This window comes from Etheostoma spectabile, chromosome 13 (assembly GCF_008692095.1).
Source record: "Etheostoma spectabile isolate EspeVRDwgs_2016 chromosome 13, UIUC_Espe_1.0, whole genome shotgun sequence".
NCBI classification, from domain to species: domain Eukaryota; kingdom Metazoa; phylum Chordata; class Actinopteri; order Perciformes; family Percidae; genus Etheostoma; species Etheostoma spectabile.
This window is the reverse complement of record NC_045745.1, coordinates 787221-807919: the sequence shown is the minus strand read 5'-3', so window position 1 is coordinate 807919 and position 20699 is coordinate 787221. Positions and strand designations below refer to the sequence as shown.

The 20699-nt window shown below is 39.1% G+C and overlaps 1 long non-coding RNA gene across 1 annotated transcript in view; it reads right to left on the bottom strand.

The window, feature by feature from the left end:
* LOC116700433 (uncharacterized) overlaps nt 1-20693 on the bottom strand; it is a 23956-nt gene extending 3263 nt beyond the window's left edge. The window contains exons 1-2 of the long non-coding RNA XR_004334653.1: nt 14899-20693; nt 3491-3496 (exon numbers count right to left, since the gene is read on the bottom strand). This is a non-coding gene — a long non-coding RNA (uncharacterized LOC116700433). The remainder of the gene's footprint in view (nt 1-3490; nt 3497-14898) is intronic.
* Between the last annotated feature and the right edge of the window lie 6 nt (nt 20694-20699).

Genomic DNA, 20699 nt, shown 5'->3' with positions numbered 1-20699 from the left:
GGGGATGGGCTTTGGTAACACTTTCATTGGTATGATTAAAGTTATGTATTCCAACCCCTCAGCCCAAGTGTTAACGTCAGACGCACCTCCACCTCTTTGTTTCCAGTTTCTAGATCCTCCTGCCAAGGCTGCCCTTTGAGTCCTGCACTATTTGTTCTCTCCCTACTCAAGCCATTCGCCGATCGATTACAGTGTCACCAATTTGCATTTGCAATACACAGCATCACCTCTCTCTATTTGCGCTTTAGAAAACCCCTCTCGGTCTCTTCTTCCCCTTCTTTCCCTATGCGAGCAGTATGGTAGCTTATCAGGCTTTAAAATGAACTGGTCAAAGTCTGTATTACTTCATTTGAATGATTCTGCTCACAATTCAACCATCCCTGCTAACATCCCCATTGTCAAACTGTTTAGATATTTAGGTATTGAGGTTTTCCCTTGCTTAAACCAGATTGTTAAGCTGTATTTTGTTGCTCTGAGCAACATTTCGAAATATATAGAAAAATGGATGGGTCTCCCCATATCGATTCAAGCCCGTATCTCTGTGGTTAAAGTTAACGTTTTACCCAGGATTGACTTTGTGAGCTCTATGCTGCCTCTTTCATCTCCTTCTGGTTATTGGCAGAAATTACAATCAGCAGTGTCTAAATTCAGGTAAACGGCCGCAACTTAAGATGTCTACACTACAGAGGAGGAAAGAGGTCTTAAAGAGGAACTTTAAACATTGTTTTTGGTCCTTTGTGCTAAAGCCCCTCCTTTTCTGGCTCATCCCAGATGTGTCTGTTTGCTGGCGTACCTTAGAAAGTGCTATGACAAAACCTCGGTCACTCCATGACGTCCTCTTTGCCAATATCTCTAATAAACAATGACAGCTACGCTCTGGCCTCATTATCTCATAAAAACTTGGAGACTGGCTGAATCATATTGTCATAAATCATGTCACTCCACACATTTTCCCCTTTATTCAACAATGCAGCACTCCTGATTGGTGGGAGGCCTATAACAGCTCCACAATGAGAACGGGGGGGTGGGGGGGGGGTTCATTATCTGTGGTATGGTATCAAGGCTTTCTCAGTTTTTGGTGATACCTTCCTATTAAGAAGGTCTGGGAACGTGATTGTCCAGACCTGAGCGTCAATCTTGACTGGCATGATGTACTGCATGGTCTGACATCCCAAAAGTATCACGCAACCCAGATCATCAGCAGATTCACTATAATTTCATTCATAGGACATATCTCACCCCTGTGAAAATGCACCACATGAAGGTAATTACCAGCCCTATATGCACTTTCTGCCCACTGAAGGCTTGGGGCACTTATATTCACATGTCCTGGGATTGCTGTCCTGTTGTTCTGGAACAATATTGCATTGAAAATATCTGCCCTGATTAATGTTATTGTACCTGTTTCTGTCAATGTTTTGATTCTGAACTATCTGTCAGCCATTCAGCTCTCCAAAACTAAAAAACGGGCTGTATTTGCTTGACTCACAGTTGCTAAGAAGATTATGGACCCTTTCTTTTTTGGAAGGTATATATGTATGGAACTGTCAACAGCTCGCAAAAATGGAGCGCTGGGTCACAAAAAAGAAAATATTGTCTGTACTAACTTCCTTGGGAACCCAAAAGGATGTTAGTAACAGTCTTTTTGTACCCTCAATCCAGCAGTGAGCTATGAGATGAAGAAAAATAGTTACCTGGATGCAACTCCAGTTCCATGAGTATTTGTGTAGCCTTCCATTGGGATTTGCTATTGGTTTACCCAAGGTAAACCAAGGCGCCATCTTTGCATCTGAGAAAAGATTTCTGTACTCACTGATCAATCACACACGGTACCCGTTTTCTCCATTTTTCTGTATCCATTTCTCCATTCTGTTTAACACTCAATAATCCTAAAACTGGAGTTACAGCCAGGTAACTACTATTTCTATTTTGTATGAGCTCTGCTCTTTAATGGGTTTTGCTATTGGTTAAAAACTAAGGCAGAGGCCATAGGGAGAAAATGTACTCCCATATGAACCGGACCTGAACCGACATTAGCTCGAGCCCAACCAACTACTATCGCACTTATCGGTACCGCACAGTCCAGCGACCGTGCACCTCCTGCCTGAGGGTCTCACACCGGACTGCACAAGCTGGTGTACTGACTGAAAACAGCTCCAAAACACAGCTCACTCTCCCGTTTTAGCAGGGTTACACACTATGGTGAAGGAGAAAAGGTCCCTCCCTTGCTTGTACTGGATGTCATTGGTTCACCGCAATGAGCAGGTTAAACTTGGCATGGCCACCAAACTGGATGCAGAGGACAGGAAGATTGCAGGGGTGGAGTTACCAAATCAATGTGAAAGACACAAACTGTGGTGTACTTTCCAAATAGATCTTGCCTAGTGCAGTTTTAATACTTACAGGAGCTGTGTATATTATGTTTGTTTATGGTTTATATTTTTCACTTATTACGTAACGTAGGATGTCATCGGGGTTGTTCTGACAATAATCTGTCTATTTATACACCTTTGCACCTGCATGGCAGAGGCTAGAGAGAGGGGGTGACTTTGGGTTCTGTGGACCGCAAGCTTCTCCACATCTCTCTTCACAATTTTGCAGTATTTTTCAGGCAACTGGATTTCATTTCTTAATGTTTTTTTTCTGACTTTCAAATGGACAATCTTTGAAAGCATTGATTGTTCCCTGACTCAGCCTCTCGGCGGCTTATGGAGATTGCAAAGAAGTTGATGCTGAGCAAGCAGGTACGAGTAGTGAGTTGTTGTCTATAGAAAAAGATGGATAAAGCAAAATAGCTGTTGGGGGCTAAAAATAGAAAAGAAAGAAGAAATACGAGATGGCATGTCAAGGTTTGTGACAGGTAGGATTTTGACGTCTGTGCTTGGAGGCTTGAAAATCCACATGCTAACAGTCTAGCTACCATTTGCTAACACTGGGAATGTAGCAGTCAAATGGGGATTTACGGCTAGCTTACAATATGCAAAACAGAAGTTGCTGAGCTGAAAACTGGGTTTACCATGGGATCATGCATAGATTTGCTACCAAACTTGGAGGCTTGCAAATATTCATGTTAACACTGTTAACACTGACTGACTGTTCTCAGACTATCTAGGATTTGCTGTCACTAGCAGCTAAAGTGGGGTTTACGACTAGCTCAATGCTAACCAATGTTGCTAGTAGAGCTAGCAAAATATGGCCACCCTAGTTTACCCAAAATCCAGATGTCTGGATTTTGGGTAAACTAGGGTGGCCATATTTTGATTTCCAAAAAAAGAAAACACTCGGCCAGGCCTCGAGACACAAATTCAGACAGGTTTCTCAGAGGTTAGTGAACATGCTTTATTATGCCTCAATGGTACGAAAATAACTTAAAATACAATAAAATCTGTAACAACAAAATAATAGCTCTCTTTTCAAATAAATAAATAAATAAATAATACGAAATAATGTTCCATTCCATTGTACATGTTCTTTGAGTGCCAAGGAGGACTCTGACCTTGCCTCTGAACTTGGAAGGACTAGTCCTACAGAGGAATGATCCTTGACATTGAGAAATGGCTGAGATCTCTTAATGTATTAAGCTAAATATTAAAACAGTCTCACAAAGATACTAACTTAACAAACAAAAAGGATCTATAATTTTAATCTTTAGTTGTCTTCTTCATCCTGCTTTTCTTCATCATTCTTGTCCGCCCACCTAGAGCTTTCCCAGCAGTTTTCGGTTGTTCAACAAATAAGCATAAAGTTCTTTGCAAGAAGTCTCTCTTCTTGGTCCATTGACTCTGCATCAATGAGAAAACCCTCCTAACATTTGCATTGTGAGAGGGAAGCGCAAAGACAAACAATCAATCTTCAGTAGCTCTGAGTAACATGCATATGGGGCGCCGTTTGTAAAGCTGCTCACGCTTAAAATAACAGCAACATTTTGTCACATTTAGCTTAACTTTAAATAATGTTTAAAAAACTGGTATGAAATTTTGAGGGTCACTTTCTTGCACATTTTACAATACTTTGTCAACTTGGAAATATTTTAAATAGTTAAATCCAAATTTAAATGTTACACCTAAATGTTAAATGTTAAATCTAAATCTAACTAATCAAATAATGTTAAATAAATCTAATCTAACATGTTAAATCTAATATTAAATCTAAATCTAAATGCTAATCTAAATCTAAATGTTAAATCTAAATCTAAATGTTAAATCTAAATTTAAACTAAATCTAAATGCTAATCTAAATCTAAATGAAATCTAAATCTAAATCTAAATCTAAATGTTAAATCAATCTAATCTAAATCTAAATCTAAATGTTAAATCTAATCTAATCTAAGGTTAATCAAATATAAATCTAAATCTAACTGTTAAATCGAAATATTAAATCTAAATCTAAATGTTAAATCTAAATCTAAATCTAAATGTTAAATCTAAATGTTAAATCTAAATCTAAATCTAAATGTTAAATCTAAATGTTTCGGAAGTACCAAAATAAAAGCTCGAGGAGGTCAGTGTATGTTTATAGTGTCAAATAACGAATAAAATCATCTCATCCGGGGATACAGACTCTTGAACTTGGATAAACGTGATAATAACTACCTAAAACAATAAACACAGTTGGGGAAACTGTATTTGAAGAGTACTTTGAGTTTTTAGTGTCACTTTTATGAACGGTGTACAAACTTATTCAACAGTGACAGCAACAGCCTCAGGGCCACCGCAGGCCACCTCGGGAAGCATGTTTTCCAAATCACGGAGCTAGCATTGGATTGTTGTTGGGCCGGAAGATTGTGGAAAGTTACATTGTTCCGGATTTAGTAGTAGCTGGATTAGACAGGGACTGTTACTGGGAGCTACCCAACACATACACACAGAAGAATATGCCAGTGCACAGAGGTAACATTTCTCAACAGGAAGACATTCACAGATGGCCTCACCTGAGACATGTTCTTCTACCTGTAATTTATTATTAATTGATTGAGCTGTTAATCGGCACAAGGCAGTGGAACCTTTGAAGTCATCCAAAGTGTAGATGACGGACTGTACACTCTCAAAACAATTCTAGGATGGACTGTAAATGAATTTTTAGAAGGGGACCACAGTTATGAAACTGTTTGCGAACAGTCCCAGGTTTGTGTCAACAGGATCCCGGTTGTAAGACTGGATGAACTGTGGAAGCAGCAGTTTAAGATTGAATTCCTGAAAGTGATCAAGTGGAACAGCAGGGATTATCAAGAAAGGACAGCCAGTTTATGGGCCTTGTTACAAAGTCAGCTAAAAGAGTTCATGGCCAACATGAAATTGGCTTACCTTTACGGAACAAGGAAATAAATATGCCTAACAATTGCGGGAACAACATGCTTTGAACCTAAGGTGGAAGTTTAACAAAGATGCCTCATTTCACATGGAATACTCTGTGTTTATGAGTGATAGCCTATCCAAGGGTTATGCACAGAGAGTTCCAGCTGAAGACTTGGAACACAGTGATGGCAGGGTGTGGAATCTACCACATCATGGCATTTCCCACCTGAAGAAATAGAAGATTTGGGTTGTTTTTGACTGTGTAGCCAGATTCCAAGAGACATCTTTGAATGATCAACTCCTGCTATGGCCCAGATCTTACAAGCCCATTGATTGGAGTCATGACTAGATTCAGAAAAGAGCCTTTCACAATCAACACGGACATTGAAGCTATGTTTTATCAGGTGAGGGTACCGCATGATGTCTCAAACCTCCTACGATTTCTCTGGTGGCCTAAAGGGGTCTACAGCCAGGACTTGGAGGAGTACAGGATGAATGTGGTGAATCTGGTTGGAGCTACTTCATCACCCAGTTGTGCAAACTTTGCACTCAGAAAATGTGCAGAAGATCACAAAGAGGTTTTCAGAAACAAAATAGTTGACACCATTCTGCACAATTTCTATGTTGGATTTCTTTGAGTGACTTCAACAGAGTGTGGTGCTATAACACAATTAGCAATAGCCTGGCTTCAGTTGCTACAGAAGAGGAGGCAGTAACTCTCTATCACAACCTGAGAGCCATCCGCTCTAATGGGGGTTTGTACTCACAAAATGGGTAAGTAACAGTCGTCATGTGCTGGCTGCTATACCTAAAGAGCAAAAGAGATGAAAGACTTGAAACGAAAACTTGAAAGGTTTGGTCTATGATCAAGTTCCTGTGTTCGGTGTTGAAGGAAAATATTATACCACTTTGTAATGTCTCAATATACAAAATGTCTATCATACTTAGAAATGCCTCTTAAACTAAGAAATGTCTCTTATTACATTCTAGAAGTGTCTTTTTACTTAGAAGCACCATAAAAGGCCTCATGAAGGCCAATGGGTCACAAGGTTTTGAATAGATGACTGTGGTTTCAACTGTTAGCGAGAAAGAGGAAGTATGGAAACATTGTGCTTTGCTACCAATAGGAAAAGAATGTCTTGACTGACTGAAGGTGCCAGATGCTGTGTCAGACAGCCAAAGAAGAATGAACTTGAAGAAAGAATGAGATAGGGGAGTTTGGTGCTAGGGTGAGTTTAGTCTTGAAGGAGTTCTGATGAATGTGCTTACGCTGTACTTTCTTACAATACTGTTTACTAAACTGTTAATTCAGAATCTCGTCTCCTTGAGTCATTTCAGTATACTGGTTGAGGATCAACGAACACGCAAAGGAAGGGCTAAATTGGGACAGATTATAGTGAGATTAGTTTTGGGCCTTAGGACCCAAGGTCCAGAGCCAAACCCTCTTACAAGATCTACGTAGAAAGCTTGGATGGGATGATACTGTACCACCATCAAATGCTAAAAAAATGGAGACCTTGGATGGAGGAGTCAGTTCGAAGACTTCAAGGTAGAGAGATGTTTGAAATCTGCAGAGTTTGGACAAGAAACTTCCGCTCAACTACACCATTTTGCAGATGCAATTGAAGTGGGCCGTGGAACGATTACTTATCTGTTGTTACAAAACAAACATCAAAAGGTGCACTGTGCCTTTGTAATGGGAAAGTCCATAGTTGCCCCATTGAAGCTGATTATAATAACCCGTATGGAGCTTACATCTGCCACAGTTGGAGGTCGTATGGACATGATGTGGAGGAGGAGCTGCAAAGGCAACTTCAAGACTCAGTTTTTTGGATGGTTAGCACTTCTGTTTTTTTCTGTTTTGAAGTATATAAACAATGAGACCTCAAGGTTTCAAACATTTGTGGCAAACTGGGTTTTTGAGATCCTTAAAGTTCCAAGACACTTCAAGTAATCCTGCAGATTTGGCCTCTAGGCAGTGAAAGTGGAATCCCTCCTTAAGAATTGGGAATGGGTGTCTGGGCCTCAGTTTCTCGTTCAGCCGGTGGGAGAGTGGCCTGTAAACCCCGATGGCTCACAAGAAATCTCACCAGAGGACCCTGAGATTTAAAGGGCTGTCAAAGGTAAAACTATACAGACTAAAGTTGAGGATGTTGATGCAGTAACACAAATTTTCAATTACTTCTCGTCTTGGATTCACTTGAAAAAGATAGTATGTTGGATCCTAGGCTGAAGAATCTGCTTTTGTGTCTAAGTCAGAAGAACTTGCTCAATCTGACATTGATGAGGCCCGAACAAAACTCTGGAAAAGGAAATTCAGAATATCAAAGATCAAGCTGAATAGATAAAGGAACTAAGGAAAGCTGAGTTGGAGATAATCTACTTCTGTCAGAAAAGAAGATTTCTAGCTGAGATTTCTAGATTTCTAGATTTTTCTTTAGAAAGGAGAGGCTGTAAAAAGAAACAGCCACATTTACAAGCTGAACCCAGTGCTCAAAGAGCTCTTAAGACTTGATGGACGCTGGAAGTAGGGCAGGCATGGCCGAAGATTTTAAACATCCTGTCATACTATCAAAAGATATTCACATCTCCAACATCATTCTTCAACACATACATCATCAGGGTAGACATTGTGGTTGTAACCACGTGTTATCTATGTTGCGACAAAGAAATTGGATTCCAGGTGCAAGTGTGGCCGTAAGGAAAACCTTGTCCAAGTGTGTTGTCTATCGGAGGTTGCATGCTGCTCCAGGGCACCAGCAGATGCCAGACTTACCTCAGAATAGAGTTTCCCCAGAAGATGAGTACAGTCTTTACACAGTCATCTGTGCAGTGGAAGCTATTATTTACAGCCGTCTCATAACCAAAGCATCCACTGATCTTAATGGCCTGGAAGCACTAACACCTAACCATTTTTTACTTTTAAAAACCATGCCATTTCTGGCACCAGGACAGTTCCTAAAGGAGGACCTATATGCCTTCGTAGATGGAGACAAGTGCAAATATGGACTGAACTAGCACCTGAACATAAATAAAGGCTTCTGGAAACATCAGCATTCTTCATCACTGTCTGGCTGGGGGTTTACTACACCAGCTATGTTTAAGTCCAAAGTCCGGACCCATAGTTGCTCTGTAGTGTTGTCATTTTCATTTTTAAAAAACTTTGTTTTCTAACAGTTTGGACTTTTAGTGAAACAATAGAGAAAACCTGCACTTAACCTTATCACAGTCATTTTGTATTCATAGTTAGACTGATGTTGTGATGTATCATTATAGGATTGTCTAGCAATATATTAATCAACACAGAATTGATTTTTCGTGACCCATGTCTTGTGTATACCATCGTATTATAAAGTACCCTATGATTCTCACCCCTAATTTTGTTATAGGAACTTTCATTCATAGTTTTATAGGAATGTGTTTCATATTGAAACAGAAAAGCACACTTCAACCATAAGAATGTTAATATTAACACAAAAGACAGGGACATGGGTGTTACCACCAACCCTTAAAGACTAAATGTATTTCAGAAACCATGACCAGGGGCCCCATTTATAAAACTTTGCGTAGATTCTATTCTGCTTTAAAACTTAACTGTGTCCTCCTCCTAACTGGGCCTGCTGTCTGCATGTGTCTGTGTGTGTGTCTTTGTGTCTGAACACTATGTGTGTGTATCTGAGTGTAGGTGTCTCTGTGCGGGAATGTTGTCTATCTGCACTTGCTATTCATCATCAACTTTACTGCCAGACTCAAGGTTGATTCAGAAGACACAGACATGACATGCAACATACATAAAAAAAATACAAAGAGAAACCTATGCAGAGAAATACAAACAAAAGAAAACACAATACTGGCGCCAAAGGTGGAAAAGGTGCTGACCACTGCATTCCAAAACAAAACTTGCACTAGAGCACCTGGGTTTGTTGAGGAGTATCCTCATACAGTCATTATAAGCAACCTTAAGCTACTGCATGCTTGCCTTTTTAAACTTGGTCCATAAGGGAGCAGTATACAAGGAGTACAATATGCTTTAAACAGGTTCATTTTGACGCCATCCATGCACATGTGGAATTTTCTGACCAGCATGTAAGCCTGGGCATATATAATGTGTATATATCCTCATCCTCAGATAACTGATCTGTAATATAATGACCAAGATATTTAATTCAGACACTCACATGTCCTGACAGATAAAAGTCTGGAAAGCAAAGATCTTTGTCCACTTTTGTCCTAGATATGAAGACAGCACTCTTTTTGGCATTATACAACACATAATATTTCACCCCATATTTAGTGCAGACATTCAGTAACTGCTGAAAACCATCACTGCTGGGAGAGAAAATGGCCAGGTCATCAGCATACATAAAATGATTAACCAAGGTGTTACCAATCATACAGCCAGTTTTGCAATTTGTTGGATAACTCATGCATGTCCAAGTTGAAGAGTGCTGGTGACCCTATTACTTACCCCAAAGGAGGCAGAGACTGTATTGTACCATTTAACCTGCATACTTTGGTTGGCATACTAGTAAGCCAGGATCCTTATAATACTGTCAGGGGCACCCCTTTGGCTCAATTTTTCCAATAGCTTATGATGATTGACTCTGTCAAAGGCCTTAGAATCATCAAAAAAAACAATTAGCATAGAGGAATTCTGCCTTATGTACCCCCTGAGTTGGGTCCTTCAAGGCATAGATACACAAATTTGTACCAAGCTTAGATTGAAGCCAAATTGATTGTCAGTGGTGCCAATAAAAGAACATAGATGATCAAGTACTTTAGAAATTACACTGGCTAGGGATATTGGCCTATAATTATCTCCCAACTTTTGACAGCTTTGTCCTTGAGGACAAGCACAAGAGTAACAGATAACATAAATTCAGATAGCAATTCATGTGTCATGAATCCAGAAAAGCAAATGGCAAGCAGCACTGCTACCTTTGGGCAATCCAACTTAAGGTGCAGTCTGACCCACTTGCTTTCTTACACAAAGTTACATTTCAAGCACTTTCACCTGTTCTGATTAAGTTCTAAGAAATAAGCACCAATAATGATCAAAACTCTTGTTTCTATTTTTGTTTACCTTTTTTACAATTGAATTTCCTTGATTTTTCACAAAAAACGAAATTGATCATCTGATCCTTAATGGGATCTCACAGGGGTAAATCGCAAATAAATGATGTGTATATATATATCATTGGTAATTGAGCTAAGGTAAACATCAATTGGGTATTTTTACGTAAATTGTTGTGTCTGTATTGATTAAAAAGCCTAATAATGTGGTGGGTCCACCAGACCCGGGAACAATGACCGACTATCAAAATTTGTTTTTAATTTATTTTATTAATTCAGGACAATGCACATTGATGAACAAGCACAACAGTACACGTAAATGTGCCAGATTGTGGCCCAAGGGCTACAATATCAACACCACACGGGTTAAGTGGCGCAGGTGTTTTGGATGCAGTCTGTGCGCTCTGCATCCAGAGTATGTTATCCATGTGATATTTTGTGATGCCGTCGGAGGTTACTATACGCAGTCTACAAAGCCCTGGGAGTGTTACGCACCATCACACGCATGGCTTTTGCGAGGAATGTTGCACCGGCAAATTTCACTCTGCTTCACGCAACTTTTCCTTGCGTAACAGGTTTTATAAATGAGGCCCCAGGCCCTGTTGAAAGGGATAATCTGTTTAAGTATTTGACAAAAGATGTAGGAGTCAGGGTTTGAATTAAACGACACAAGTGAGACATGTTTGCTGTGCCAGGCTTAGAAAGAGAACAAGCACCGCTCACCGTGGACCATTTATGCCCTCTGGTGGACTGCTATAACACAGTACACAGTCTGAAATGGAGTTTGTGTAGATTCTACTGATTTAAAAAAATAAAATAAATCTTGTTCAGTCAGGATCACGTTGTCAAACTAGATTAATTAATCTGCAATTTGTATTTGGTGGTATGGCTCTGTTCTGGGACCTCCTTGCCCTTCCATGTCCATACATGGAATGTCTTACTTAAAGAATATACTGTCGCCAAAATGCAACCTAGGTTCTTTTTTGTGAATGTACCCGAGTCAAACTTTGGTTTAAAAAGCATATTTAGGACGGAAACGCCACTTTTACGATTTACTGTATTTTTGTTTTAGGTCAAATGGCCTTTTTGAATGGGAGAGCTAGGGGCACTATGATCGTATCAAAGTCACTATTTTTAAATCACAAAGAAGGCTCGACACAACATGACACTTTGCTCCAAGTATCACCAGGGGCTCTACACGTGCACTCCAGCATTGAGAACATGGTTTGTGTACACAGTTTACTAAAAAGAAAGGTTTTGAACAACTCACTTCAGCTGTTGGTGTTGCTGTCATCTCGCCAGTCAAAAAGAGTTTGTGTACACAATGTTCTCAATGCTGAGTTCATTTGTAAAAGCCCTACTTGGAGCTGTTCATGTTGTGTGGAGCCTTCTTTGTGTTTTAAAAGTAGTGATTTTTCATGTGATATACCCATTCAAAAGACCATCTGATCAAAAACTAAAATAGGGTGAATCTTAAAAGTGCCTCTTCCGTCCTAATTATGCTTTTAAACAAAAGTTTGACTCAGGGACATTCACAAAAAGACCCTATTTTGCATTTTGGTGAGGGAGAGTGGGGGAGAGCAACAGTGCAGGATCCCCCAAAACCACCATACCAGGTAAAACTTTCCTGCCATCCATGAGCCTACATCGAAAGCCTTAAGCAGGGAGAGAACAGAAGCAGGAACCATGTTGCATTAAGAGAAGTGAAGACATAGCATTCATTCCAATGAGAGTTTCTCAAAGCGCATGATGCAGATGCTCTAAAACACCTGGATCTTCCATGTTGACAGGCCCATAACAACAAGACGGACATGGGCACTAGCGACAGTTTGTTTGAGTTGTCGTTGCAACATCGCTCATCATTAGCTCCTCTCTTGTGGAAAACAAGTATATTTAGAGAACTCGTCATTCACCCTCTGTTCAACGGGAGCATGTCAAATCAAGGAGTACATTTCTTTCATACTATTTGTAGTGTATCACAGGATTACAGTCTAAACTTTAATGTTTTAAAACACATCTTTGAGGACAAAAAGTGATTTCATGCTGTTCTGGGTTGGGGGTTATTTTCCCGTTTGGCCTTCCCTGTGTTTCCGTCCCGGTTTTCTCCCTTGTCTGGTGTCATAGATTCTGTCTTATGTTTCCCTGTGTGTGTTTGTTATGCTTCTGCTTTATTTTTGTAGTCAGCTTCCTGTCTTGTCTTGTCTCGTTTAGTCTAGCTTTACTTTGTTTGTCTGATTGTCCTGCCCCGCCCTAATGTGATCCACCTGACGTCTCACCTGTTCCCCATTACCTCGTTACCTCTTGTATTTAACCCCTGTGTTTCCTTTGTCTCTTGTCGGATCATTCTGGTTGTTCCCCTGTCTTTACGTCACCTTGTTGCAGTGTTCCTGATTTCGTTCCTGTTCCCTGATCCGGGTTATTGTTTGTTTTTGAATCTTTTTGGGTATTTTCCTTTTCCTCCTTGGATTTTGGATGTTCGTTCCATCGAGGCTTACGTTGTGTTTTGGACAATAAAAACTATTTGTGTTCCTACTCCTGCCTGCCTCCTCCTCACTGCGTTTGGGTCCGATCCTCATACCCCCCGTAACACATGCAGTCATTTTCCTTTTTCAAAGGTGCTTTACAAAACACATTGAGAGTCTCAGCTTGATAAACATTTAGTTTTCAAACAAGACATCTGACTTTATTATTTGCTCAGGATGCCTTTAGATGCAGTAGGACATACTGAATGAGTATAGTATGCAGTAAGCTAGTATGCAGTACGCTAGTATGCAGTACTAGTATGCAGTACGCTAGTATGCAGTACGCTAGTTTGCAATTTCAATCTCAGCCAATGTGTTTATTTTGGTCACTTATATTATGTAACCATATCTATACATAACTATATATTTACTTCCTGAAAATAAAGACATTCAAATTAATAACAAACACACACAAGCTGATTTTAAAAGAATCATCCATTTAATTTCCTTTTGAAAAGATGGTTGCTGTAGTAATGTTTTATACATATATATACATACACACACATATATCTATATATACATACAGCGATGCTCTTAAGTAGTTGATTAATTCATACAGAAATGCAAACACAACTTTTATGTTCATAAGCTTGAATAAATGCAAAATGTCGGAAAATATAGATATATATAAAAACCGAAGCGACAGTGTTGACATGTTAATGTAAGTGCATCCTGTGTGTCCATCACTCCACTGAACAACATCTACAGTCAACAGTGTAAATCAGATATGGCATGTACGTCTCATTTTAAGTGTATGGTATCTTGATATTAAACAGACAGAAAGACAGAACCCCAAAAAAGACTCGATCAATATGTAGAGCAGCTCATCTTACCAGGAAGAATGAAAACTTACCGAAATCATTATATTTTTGTTATGGATCATTTGTAAACATTTCTTGTGTAAATCTTTTGTGTGTGTGTGTGTGTGTGTGTGGAAATGATCAAAGCAAACAAATCTACCACAATGTCATGTAAGACCCAATGTACAGAATTATTCAAATAATTTGAAAACTGAACGTAAAAATAAAATAAAAAATAGAACACATATATGTGAACAACAACATGAAGGTAATAATTGGTGAGTTTTACTGGGTGCATTCTAATATAGAAACAAAAGGTCAATATTCTGAAGTCAAAACTGAATTTTAGCCAGACTTTAAAATCCTTTTGCTATAAGATACAATACTGTAGACATGAGTATGAACACTTTTTTTAGTCTTATAGAAAGGGGTGTTTAGCATAAGTAATAAGTTCTAACAAATAAATCGACATGTCAGGAAGTAATGGAGCTCCTATAAAAACATAGTATTAAAAAAAGATGTTGACTGCGTCCTAATTCAGCTCTTACAATCCCAACTAAATGTCCTTGCTTGATGCAGGTCTTTGTTCAGTGGAATGTTCACGTTGCGAACCTCATTAATTCATGAAGCAGGCAATACCATGCTGCATTCATCAGTCACTGATAAACACATCTCTTAAACTGGACCAATGGAAAAAAGCCAATGTAGGGTGCATTATATCCTGAAGCCATGCATCCACTGCACTCTGTTGAAAAGAAATGCCATAAAATACTGAAAACCAGGCCATCACGGAACCTGTTCCACTTCCCCACCGGGACTGTCTGTAGTTTACTGGCAACTTCCTGCTGCTGAACTCTACCTTCGTGGGCAGCCTCTTTCCAAAGATGCAGCCACTGAATGTGGAAAATGCAACGTCTATCAGCTGACCTGCTGAAAATGTAGTTGGAAGACTTTGGGTTAAATACATATTTTATATGGGCTCAATAATATTAACAATAGGAGAATCATAATTGTGTATTATAGATTGTGAATTGGGGTTTACCACACATTGTTTGGACAAAACGTCATATGTCTGTGTTTTTATTAGTTTAAAGGTGCAGTAGATAAGACTTATAAACAAAATTTCTGTCATATTTGCTGAAATTGACTCTACATTTGAGTAGAATTACATACTATATTAGGCAGGTAATTTAACTGCGTGGCAATCACTACTCAGGCACATGCATTCATTCTCTCTTGTGGGAGGAGGGGCTTAGGAGACCGTTTGGGCTTTAGCAAAAAGGGTGGAGGAACTGAGAAGTTGTCGATGTTCAAATTCTTTGGCTAAGTCTTGGATCTTCACAATCCTACCTACAGCACCTTTAAAATAGACACGAGTCTGATTGGATGATTCAAATCTGCAGTTTGATCATGTCTTAAAGTGCTCATATTATGCTTATTCTTAGGTTCATAATTGTATTTAGAGGTTGTACCAGAATAGATTTATGTGGTTTAATTTTCAATTAACACCATATTTTTTGTTGTACTACACATTGCTGCAGCTCCTCTTTTCACCCTGTGTGTTGAGCTCTCGGATTTAGCTACAGAGTGAGGCATCTCACTTGCGTTCCATCTTTGTTGGGAGTCGCACATGTGCAGTACTGCCAGCTTGTCAGTTGCAGAGCATGAGAGAGTGCCATGCTAGCAGCTATGTGAGCATTATAACATGTGTTACAAAGTGACGCATGTTTGTCACATTAAGGCAGGACTACAAAAGAGCATACCTGCCGACATTGGGTTTTCAAAATCCGGGAGATTTCTGTGTGTGGTGGGGAAGTACTGTTAAGTATACTGTAAGTGTTCAGTGTATCATTTACAGTGCAATATAAATGAAAACATGACTTAATTTATTAATATGTCTTTATATTTTTCAAGTTTTTAACACTTACGTACAAACGTATTTAATAATTTTTTAATCATTCCTTGAATATCAATAACTACGTAACTAAGTCTCTCTTTGGTAAACATCAGTATGTTTTGTAAACATGAATATGTGCTCACTTTTTTGCGTTGTAGTTGTATGTGGCAGATTTAGCTGCTCTCAGTGCCCTCTAGGACGGAGTGGGCTTTGAAGTCAAACTGGTGTGGTTAATGTTTGCCCTTATGTGCCTCTCTTATAGTGCCACTGTATTTTAATGTGCTGGGTAATTCATTGCTTTAAACCAAAGCAACACAACTTACAAAAAAACGTGGAATGATGTAAACTGATGCGCCCCCAAAACTGTTAAAATGTACAGCTATATTTCGATTTCTTTGCGGCAACAGCGCCTTCACTTGCCATTTTTGCCGCTTTTGAGTGTCACAACCTGGTCTGAGTAGAGGGAAGATGTGAGTCGTGCAAGCGTCACTTTGCAACAAGTAGCCTATAAGTGGCTGATGAGAGACTTCTGTAATGTCAATACAGTAAAAATGGACCTACTTTACAAAGTTTGTTCACTGCTGACTACAAGTTAGCAATCAAACACAACAAAGGCTGCAAGCTGAATGGCGTTTTGAGCTAACGTTAGCAATCAAACAATCATAGATAGCTAAAACGTCTTTTAAATGATTTCCATTATTGTTTGTAATGAGAAAAGTTTATTATTTCACAAATGACGTAAACGTTTAAATATGAGCACGCGCAACATCTGCGCTCAACTCACATCGGGTAGTGACAGCGGGTCTGAACTTTCCGCAAAGCTTGTGCAGAGATCAATTGTGCAACTGGGTTATAGGTTGCCAGGTTGAGGTGAACCACTAGTTGAACATTGTGGTGTGTCTAATGTGTGAATAGGATGCGTTTTAATACAAGATCTGGCAACTGGTCAAACATCTTGGTCCGATTATTTATAAAGGAGTTTGGGCCATGCAAATTACATGAGTTTCCCGGGGGAAATAACAAACCGGGATGGGTCCGGGACATAGGGTTAAAAAATGGGAGAACCCCGGGAAAAATGAATGTGTTGGCAGGTATGCAATAGAGCTGTTTGGAGCAGTTTGTGAACAGTGCTTTCTGTTGGAGATGGTAAGTCCCTTTGGAATGGACTTTAGGCTTTATCACTTTGTACAACCTATAAGATATATAACACAATAAAGGAAAGGGAAAAAGCCAAAAAGCATAATATGAGCACTTTAAAATACAGCAAGTACACTTAAATGCTGCAGTTGTGTTAAATATTGCACATCCACAGGAAGCAGAAGAATGTTTCAACATGCATAGTTCAGACATCCTTTACATTTGCTAGCCAATAGCACTCGTTTTTAACATAAAATTACGAAATATATAAAATTTCACTCTGGCCTTTACCTATCGGATGTCATCACCCTTTGCATGATGACACCTTGGATCTGATTCAGCCTTCTTTCACTAAAGTTTAGATGTGGAGGAGGATTAAATTAGGAAAAGTATTTATAAGCCTTTATCTCTGATATACAGTAAACCTTCTCTGTTAAGGCAAGTGGTGACCAATATGCTATGGAAAAGAATGATCTCAGATGTCTTGAAACATATTGCAAAAATAAAAGGAAACACTGAAATGTTTTGTCATTTATCGTCAACCACAAATCGTAACCAATTTATAATGAGGGACAAGAGAAATAGGATCCTGTACATAAAAACGTAATTTTCATCTTCAAAGTACACACTTGTGTTGGAAATGACATGTGATTTTGAGTGCTTATCAGTCTACTACAGGTACAGTATGTGGTCCCTACAAACAGGTCAGGGTTCAGTCAGCTCACTGTGCCATCTTGCACAATAATCAGTGGATTTGAATATTATTATTTGCTTTAAAAAATCTTATTGATTACTGTAATCATACAGTGCTGATTTACTAAAACAATGAATAAGTGCACTTTTGAAATGTCCCTATGATTAGAAACACATTGTAACTAATATTTTTACTTGATTACAGTTTGGGTAAAACATGCTGTCTAAATCACATAGCAAGAATATACAGTCACTCACACATTGTTGTCATGGGAATTTATCGACCAATGGCCTTGCAGTTTAACAGAACAAGAAGGTTATCACACTGGTATTAGTCATTCCAAGTGCTTTAAGTAGGCTTACATGATAGATTTTTAACAAAGCAAGGTACCATATTACTTCATGCCCTTTCAAACAAGGCAAGCCACAGGTGAGTAAACTATAGTGATACACTGTATCATGCCGGGATCTCCCTGATGCCGCTGGAAATTTAAATTTTTGAAATTGAAAAATGTCCTTTTTTTCCAACCAGATGTCCGTTACACTTCCTATGTGTTGGGGTTCTAAACTCCAGCGGATTTAGAAAGACTATCTGTCTAATATGTGTTTTCTGTTGCTCGACTAAAAGAACTTTTGAACGTACACGCGTTCCACCAAAACAAGTTTCTTCCCAAGGTTATTTTCCATCGGCCCCATCGCTCCATGCAGCGCTCAGCACCGCCCATGGCAATTCTGATTGGTTTAAGGAAATGTCAATAAACCAGAGCATGTTTTTTCTCTCATCCCTGAATTCTGTCTGGAATAGGCAGACCTTCCTCCGTAGCTCTGCAGCATTGTGGAGGAAGGTCTGACAAAGCGAGACTACTGCTCAGGACATCAGGGCTCAGCCACACCTAAAACAAACAGTAATACATGTGAGATATCTCTGTAGCTGATGCATGATGATGCTGATGCATTGTCCTGTCAGGTGTTCTGCTGAACGTGTACATGTGTTTGTAACCAGATCCAACTTGGGAGCAAGTTAGAAGGGTTGTTCAGGCAGGATTTCTCCAGCTAGGAATCACCTCACATTTAAGATCGCAATTTTCTCACAGTAACTTAAGCCATTGTTGTAGGTATGAATGCAGCTTTCTGTTTAAGGGCCACTGAAAGGCCCCCACAGGGCCAATATTAATGTTTCAGGACACAAATTACTAATACTGAACTTTGTGTTCCCTATTCAGTGCATTTAAATGCTTACATTTTATTACCTAACAATTGAAGGACAGGGCTCAACATTTTTCAAGTCTGTCTTAAAGCAATAGTCAGGTGCCCAAATGAACATTGAAACAGGTTATGTTTGCTGTACTCATTCCTCCTGTCAATACTGGCCATGATGAGACCCCTTACTAATAACCTTCCGATTTATGTGATGGGGGACCAAATCCAAAGTCCTCACTCTGTGCAAACATGTATTCAAAAGTCTAAAATTAATATCATGCTTCAGCAGTCTGAGTAGGACAAATAAATTGGATTTCTTACAAAGGTAGAATCATTTTAGTGAAGTTCTTCTCACTCCCAACTCGTAAAATACTGAAGTGTCTCTCAGCGTCAGGTACCGGCGCAAAAAATCCCCCTTTATCGTCTGTATGGAACGCACCAGGCCGATCAGCTGCTCAACCACGGTGCTGTAGATGACGTAATATTAAAGGGTAACTACCATTTTTTTCAACCTGGACCCTATTTTCCTATGTTTTTATGTCTAAGAGACTGATGGGAACAATAATCTTTGACATTGGTCCAGTATTAAGCGAGACCGCTGCAGTCGGCTGCGGTGAAACAAGCTACAATGTAAGTTAATAGGGCAAGTGTCCAGCTTGTATTTACCTCCACGAAGTGATCATTTTGCTGCAGACTGGCTCAGGTTATTATTATGAGTGTCTGATAACATTATGGAAAAGATGCCTTCAGCGATAGACCTTTAAAATCTCTTTAAAACCTTTCTGTTTAACCAGATTCAGCTCTGAAGTCGCTAGCCCTAAACCCAGCAGACTCCATTTAAAAAAGACACTTAGAATATTAATCTGAGCCTGTCAGCGGCAAAATGAGCACTTTTGTGAAGTAAATACAAGCTGGACAATTGTCCTATTAACTTACATTGTAGCTTGTTTTGCTAATGTCAAAGATTGTTGTTCCTATCAGTCACTTAGACACAAAAACTTAGGAAAATAGGGTCCAGGTTGAAAAAAACGAAGAAGTTAATCTTTAATAAAGTTAATCTTTAAGGGCGACCACGATAGGGTGTATTATTAAGACCAAGACTCGTAAGGAGGCAGGTTGTGGGGGTGGACGGATCAGGAGACTGGGGTTTATGTCCCGTGTCCAGTGTGTCACTTAAATGTACACATTGTAACCCCACTCACCATGTTTCTTAACCCTAAGTGATCTTACCTTGCACGTTAAAAAAAGACACCAAGGGGATTCTGACCCAGAGCGTTGTGAAGTTGTGAATAGTGATGCCAAGCATCAGTATCTGATGAGTTAGGATTGAGAATGTGTCTTTTTAGTAGTTTGTGTTGCAGCTCAACAACAACACACCAAAGGAGCAGAGGTGACTGCGCGCCGGTTATTCCCAAGATGTAATGTAAATCCAAATCAAACCGTTCTCATTAAGACTCAGCAACAGCATGCCTGAGGAGAACATGCTATCTAAATTAGTGTCCTCTTCCAAAACATTTAAAATATACCTTTTTTTGTGATGAATTCATGTTGCTACAAAATATCAACATCTGATACTTGCTTTCCCTTTACTTTCATGTTCTGCCTTTTCTTTTTTTATACTTTCAAAAGGTGTTGGTCCTTTTTTTGGTATTCCTATTCTTCACTGCCCTATCAGTTTCAAAGCACAACAATGTGTTTAAATTAAATAGAATTATTGTTTGACCGCCTCTTCCATTCCAGATCTACAAAAGTAAAACATCAAATGTCTATTCCATCATAATATTCCCATCCATCCTAACACAGTCACAACATACTACATCATTCAAATAAAATATGCTCTGTAAATGACCATTTAATCAAAGTTATATTTCCAATAATAAATAACTCTGTGCTTTTGTGCCCCTTAGCAATTTAAGTAGCAAAAAATAGTGTTACATCTCCGTTGCCAATACCAGCTTTCTCCCTTCAATCATTGTCAATGCAACAGCTGGATGAGTCTACGTATATGTAATATATGTCATAAAAAAAACATGAAATTCTACAGTGAATAAAACATTTTCCTCACACATCTTCAATGTCACGT